The 6,860-nt window shown below is 43.0% G+C and overlaps 1 long non-coding RNA gene across 3 annotated transcripts; it reads left to right on the forward strand.

Annotated features, from left to right (window-relative positions):
* The first annotated feature begins 528 nt into the window (after positions 1-528).
* LOC123073882 (uncharacterized) lies at positions 529-5,865 on the forward strand. Of its 3 annotated transcripts, XR_006435780.1 has the most exons (5): positions 529-786; positions 1,506-2,627; positions 3,555-3,725; positions 4,496-4,718; positions 5,702-5,865. It is a non-coding gene; the product is annotated as an uncharacterized lncRNA (long non-coding RNA). The 3 variants fall into 3 exon arrangements; XR_006435781.1 differs by having other exon boundaries at positions 1,506-3,725; positions 4,390-4,718; XR_006435779.1 differs by having other exon boundaries at positions 1,506-3,725.
* Positions 5,866-6,860: the final 995 nt, after the last annotated feature.

Raw genomic sequence — 6,860 nt, forward strand, 5'->3', positions numbered from 1 at the left:
GCCCACCGCGGAGCCGCCGGCCATCGCTTTGGATCCCGAAGGAGGCTAGGAGCTCTTGCTACCAGCAACCTCCCATCCCAAGTTCCCCCTAGCCACTGCCTAGTCCCACCTCTAAATCCCTCATCCGTCCCGAGTTCCCAACGCCCTCAATATTGTTGGGTGAATTCTTCTATCAGTGGAGTTTGGCATTGTTGCGTACTCTAGTAGATAGTAGTCACTGCAATTTGGCCAAGAATTATATATATTGTAGACAATCTATTTGGCATTGTGTTGTCCAATAGTCATATCACCTATAGACTATAGTCAGTGCAATTTGGCCAAGAATCATATCTATTATGGTCAGTGCAATTTGGTATTGTGTAGTCCAGTAGTAATCTCTACTATTAAAGGAAAATCGAACGTCGTGATGATTCGACCTCCTTTGCACGTACGTGAGAAAAATCAGACCTCCTTCCCACCCTCTTCCCTCCCGCACGCTAAAGAAAAAACATTAAAAAAAACAACCCACGTACGCACGTCCCACCCCCACTTCCCTTCCCCAAATCCCTCGCTACAGATCCCATGCCTATGAGTCGTCGCCGCCGCCGACTTATTCTTGTCTACGGCGACCTCAAGCAGCAGCCAAGGAGGAGCTCGACGCGGGGAGGGCCGAGGACGAAGCGGCGCAGTGGCGACAACGACGGGCGACCTCAACTGGCAGTATACTGCAGCGAAAGGAAGAGCTAGACGTGGGGAGGGCGACGAGCAGGAGCGGCGCGGTGGCGACAACGATGGACGACGCCCCAGGTAGCACCATCTCCCTACCCTCGCTCCACCTCTTCTTCTCCCCGTAGCCTGTACTCCTCCACCCCCTTGTACTCCTCTCCCATTGTGCTTCCTCCCTCCCTATCAAAGCTGCCCTGTCCAACTTTTAGTCCCATCAGATCTGCTCGGTGGGAAGGGCCTGCAACAGTTTAGCACATGAATTGGCATCTCCCACCAGATCCCAAGGTGACCAAACTTTGATTGCTGACGTTTTGGATATCCTCGGGCTAATGTATTCAAACTATCTGAGTGGTTGTACTCAGGTATCCTCAAAAAATTGTGAAGTTATCTTGACATGTCAATGTGTGAAGAAAAATAATGATTGGTCATCTAGGTCTTCAGTTCTAGCACGGTCTAATATTTCCAGCGGAGTAATCCCACATTGCACAGCCACCATCACTGAACAATGGACTTGCTAACCATTCTAATCTTCAAAATATAAGGCGAAGTTTGATAGCTTTATTTGGTATTGAGAAGAAACAGGGAAGTATAGAAAACGAAATTTTTTTCCACCCCACCCTTCAGAATATTTTTGCTGAGTAGCATGCACATCTCAATCATATGCATTCCCTCTTTGATTCATTTTTAAAACCCTGTGTGATGCATGGGAGAACCATGTAAAATTATCAACCATGCCAGTTGATAAAATCGGAAGGTGTTTCTTTGTGCTCACATTATCTAATTAGAATTTTATTTGCCAGCTCGATTGGATTATCATGATCTAAGTAGCGACGCCGTGGTGTCATCATGGTTGGAGGAGACAACTCATATGAACATGCCAAGGAGACCGATCATACTACTTTATGCAATGTGGTAATGTTTTTCCTTTATTGCTATTGTTGCACTATGTATTATAAATTCGTAATGTAAGAGAACTACATGGATGATACATCTCATTAAACACTTGAATACTTGATTATAGAATCGTGGTACTAAGAATATATTGTTTACGCTGATTTCTGAACCAATTTCCACCATTTGTATTCCGATAACTACGATGCTTGGATTTCCACTTGGGACGAAGCGAACACTTATTCATCGGTATTCCAAATTATATCACTTGGTTGTAGTATCATGGTGCTAATTAGATAATCTCTTGACTGGTTTTGACTCTATGCCAATAGTTCAGCATCTTTTGTTCTCATAAGTCTTAAAAGGAATCATTAAAAATTGGCAGATGGCCAGTAAAGTGTCAAACCCAGAGGCCCTCTGCCATCTTGTGGGTAAAACTGCATTGTAAAACTAAAAAGTGAATCATATTAGCAATGTGCCCACCCTCAAATTGTTTCTTGTTATATTAATGTGCAGACTACCAGATTGCAAATTTTCCGATCATGATATGATTCTGAGAGATGATGCATGATTGCAGATGGCTACCAAATTGGAAAATTATTAACCTTCAGTAAATATAGATGTACTTCATGCGTGCAAGTTTGATGCATGATTGCAGGTGCATGCAGGCTCAGTTTGTGCAAGGCAAGTGTGTGCGTATATCAAGAATGATTACTTTATTTTCAGATGGCACCTGCAATGCTCATACCAAGTGCGTGCATAAATTAGTATCATGTTGCGTGCACATTGAGCTTATAATCTTATCTGGATAATTTTTCATATTTCTCACACACACACTTAACCCATCCATTTATCTCTCTTTCTCTATCTCACACACACTTAACCCATCCATTTATCTCTCTGCTAATTCTCCACTTGGGTACAAGTCGCTCGAGGTTGCTACTGCAGGAACATGGTTTGCCCATCAATCTCTTGGAGTGATTCGACCCTTGGAAACATAACCTGCTACTTCACTCGGCGCAAGGAACTGGGTAATAAGTTACAGTTTTCGTTTCCAATTCTGTTGCTGATTGATTAGGCATTACTCATCTATGTTATACTGATAGTTAAGGATTTGCTGCAATTACAGAACTAAGAACTTAGCTTTCAGAACGAATAGAACATTGATTATGCTAAAACTAAAATAAATCTTGATCTGCTTCAGATCCCACAAACTGTTGAGAGTGATTGGTTCAAAGGTCAACACAAACATTGTCAAACCTTTTTTTACGAAGAAACCTTGATATTTAAACTGGTCCAGAAACTAGAATTCTGTAATACAATGTACTCATATATGACTTACATGCATCTATGAACCATATGTTCCTTCTAAGTGATTGTCAGTTTCTTCCTTTCTTGATTAATGTGTATATGATATGCAAAAGTAAACTGTTATATATCCCATATGTTCATGTTTATCAGGACCCATCAAGTTGTCCTATCCAAATTCAGAGGGTCGATTTAAAAAAATCAGAATAAGAACTCTGAAGACTTGAACAATCCTTTTCACAAACGGATTGAGATGAAATTGCGTGCTTTATCTGATAGGTTCTCTCATTTTAATTATTATCATTGTGTGTTGATTATATGAGGTGTTAGCTCTTCCTGGACCTCTCATCATTTCACCTGTAGCTAATGAAGCTTAGTGGAAAGCATCAATAAATAATTGTTGGCATATTTGATAATTTTAGATAGTTGTTGAGGCAGACATGCTGGTCCTCAGGTTAAAATACATTTTTTGCCTGATCTTTGTATAGGTGGTATGACTATAACTGAACCATGTGTTCTTTTATATCATATAACTGAATCATGAGTTTGTTTCATATTTTAAACCTACATGAAAGGAAGTGTGCTTGTTGACGATGGTTATTGTTGCTGAATCCATATCCTGGTTCAGACTCATATTTTGTTATTCTTAGGTGGCGGACTTGTACGGCATCGCGACGGACAACTCGCGGTCCGTGTGCCGCGGCATGGCTTTGGCTCGTCAGGCAATATTGGTCCAATATGGGTCTTACCATCGCAGTGCTGCGAGGCCTATGTATTGTCTCGCCCTTTTCCACTGCTCAAACAGTCATCTACTGCAAAAGGTACAAAGAATAGGCTTCAGTTTGCTGTTACTCACAACTCACAAGCAGATGACAATCTTTCTTTCAGTGAATAGAGTAGCTTTTAATTCTCTTCCTGTATCCCTTGACAATTGACATGAGCGCAGCCTCAAGGATGTAAGATTATTTGTTCTTCCTTGTAGTCTGTGATGAGACGCATGCTACTTGTACATAGATGCGAATACATATCTTCTTTATACGTAAATACTCGCTCTACAGAGGGATTATGTGCAGACGAATAGCATGGGAGTAGAGGGGGCGGGGAGAAAGACGCCACTTTGTTTTGTTTTGTTTTATTGCAAGGAGAGGTTGGTTATGGAGACACAATGACTTACGAGTAAAATAGTGTGAGAGAGAATTGCTATTTATCGCTGCGTGAATGGAAAACCACAACTTGCCATGTTTGATACACAATAATAAAACAAAATTTTAATCAATGTGTTAGTACATTATTTTTGTCACTCCGTGGCAACGCACGGGCATTCGACTAGTTTTTTTAATGATTTGTTGCTTGCTTGCCTAGCTACCTCTATATAGTTGATCCATTTATGCTTCCTCAACTATTGTGTATTCATGCTTATTTTTGTTTTGTAATTGTGGAACTGAAGATGAAGAGGAATGGTGATATTAACTCATTTTTTTTCAGAATTGTGAGGCTAAAACAAGGGAGGTTGCAACCAAAGAGCAACCTAAACCTGAAGATACTAGAATACATTGTTCTGATTCCCCACCTCCTGTCCATTCTGATGCAGAGATTGAAGTTGATATTGAATATGAAGCAACACGGTTGCCATCACCCCAATATACACGTGCAACGTCATATAATATTCAAAGGCAACCACCTAATCCAGGGGAAAGGATTCCTATTTCAGAGTACGTACGGTGTCGATGATCAAGATGTAGTTCGAAGACGATGCATTGCAAAGTCTGCAATTCAACCATCTGCACACAACTTCGAAGTCGAGAAAATCTACGGTAAAAATTGACACTTCAACTTTTGTTTGGTTTGAGAACTGCAGATGGCTAGAATATAGTGTCAAATACGAGGCAGCATTTTGCTTTGTGTGTTATTTGCTCAAAGGGAAATCGAATGGAGGGCCTAGGGTTGGTGCCTTTGTTAAAGGTGGTTTAAGGGTGTGTGGCAAGCTCGTATTCCCCTTAAGATAAAAAGTTTTATGTGGTGAGCTATATGTGCTCGTCTTCCGGATAGCAACCAAATAATTAAAAGGCATGGTATTGCAATTGTGGTGTTTTCCTTTTGTGGGGAGAACGTGGATACGAGACATATTCTTTTCAATGTGTGTTTGTCAAAAAAATTGGAGTTGTGTTGATCATGGTTGAACGTCAACTTGAACCCAAATAGCTTGTCTGACCTTTTTGGTAATATTGTTGATCTCTCGGACCAAGTCCATCGCGTTTTTTTAGTTTGCTTTCATTGCTCAATCTGGGATCTTTAGATAGTAAGAAGTTTACCGTTGAGGATGTTTTTCCTAACAAACCTTCGGGTTGCTCATTTAAAATGATCGCCCTATTATAGAGCCAGAAGCCTCTCATTAAGGCCAGCGACATTGATGTTGTTGATTAGATGATCGCCAAGGTTCACGCCACCGCCATTTCATTTCTTTCATCTAAACCGATGCCGCCCGGACCTTGTCGTAACCAAGTTTTTGTTTGTGAAGTGTTTTACTCTTGTTTGCGCAATTTGCGCCAGCCTGCATGCCTCTCTGGACATATTTTATTTCATTGTTGTTTCCTATTGTTATAGTGGTTACTAAACTTACGCATATGTGGTTGTGGACTTGTTGTACATTGCTTTTATGGCTTTATTCATAAAGTCGGGACTCTGCCTTTTCTCTAAAAAATGCATACTTCTAAAATATTGATTGGTTGGTTCTTTAGATCAGTTGGAGGAAGATAATCTATGTATTTACTTGCAGATGTTGTATGAAATTTGGCAGGCTATAGATGTTGATACCCATGGAGAAGACATGAAGAACCTGAAGGAGGTGGCAAGATGCACTTTCTTCCTAGTCAAATTATTTTTGTTCCGAGCAAGTTCAAAGAAATCTTCTTGTTTTGACCTTTGTTTCTTAGCACGTTGGTCCATTCTAAATATACTAAACCTGGCCAATTTTTTTTTACTTTTCTTATCATTCAAAATCGGACCAATAGGTGGGGGTGGGTGACACGTGCTTTAGTGGGGGATGTGGCCAGGTACACGTCCGGGTGCGCATAGCGATTGGTGCTGAAAAACATAATAAATTGAGGGCTCCATTCTCCATTGGTTGCATGTCCTGGTTTCTCTTCAGTTCCCGATTGGTTGCATGTGGAGAGATTGAGTTGGCCACGACTTCCATTCTCTCTTTTGGCTGATTCTGCATGGCTGCTTGCTTTTTCCTGCCAACTCTTTCCTTGTTGGCGCCACGTCCGCCGTGCTGGAGTCGGCTGCCGCCCGCACCTTCTGGTTCTTCTACACTGTCGGCTGCCGCTTTTTTACAGTCTTCTCGGTGTTTCTGCAGCATGTGCGGTATTTGCTTTCAATTTGTGCTTTGCCTCTCTGCTGCTTGCTATAAATACCGGCTGCGCTGTGCGTCCGTCTTCCATTCCAGCTGCTCCCATTTCTGCTCTTTCCTTTCCAACTAGTGCTGCCATCTCTTGGCCCGGCGATGGTTGCTCCTGCTTTTGCCTGGGCATGAAGAGCACGACGAGGAGGCGTCGGCGGCTGCTTCTTGCCAGAGTGACAGCGCTGGCGATCAACACGGCCTAGCCGACCCAGCTGACGACGAAGGCGCCGGACGTGACTCCGAGGACGCCCACGCAGCTCAACACCAGGCCGGCCATGGTGAAGGTTGCTGGCAACGGTGGGCGCCGTCGCAGGACATTCGACGCCCCAGCAGGCGGAGCTCCTCCGGGCCCAGGTCGTCGTAGTAGTCGTCATCTTCGTCGTCGTGGTAGACGGCTTCCTCTGCCGCCGGCATGCTCACGGTTGTGAATATCAACCCATCCATCTATCTTAATTTGCTTGCGACGGGCCCGGGCGCAGGAGCGATTGGAGCAGCAGCTGGTTCGGCTGCTGCTGACGATGTTGCGGTGGCGCAGGCCCTCGCCCGTCCTTCC

This window comes from Triticum aestivum, chromosome 3D (assembly GCF_018294505.1).
Source record: "Triticum aestivum cultivar Chinese Spring chromosome 3D, IWGSC CS RefSeq v2.1, whole genome shotgun sequence".
Lineage (NCBI taxonomy): Eukaryota > Viridiplantae > Streptophyta > Magnoliopsida > Poales > Poaceae > Triticum > Triticum aestivum.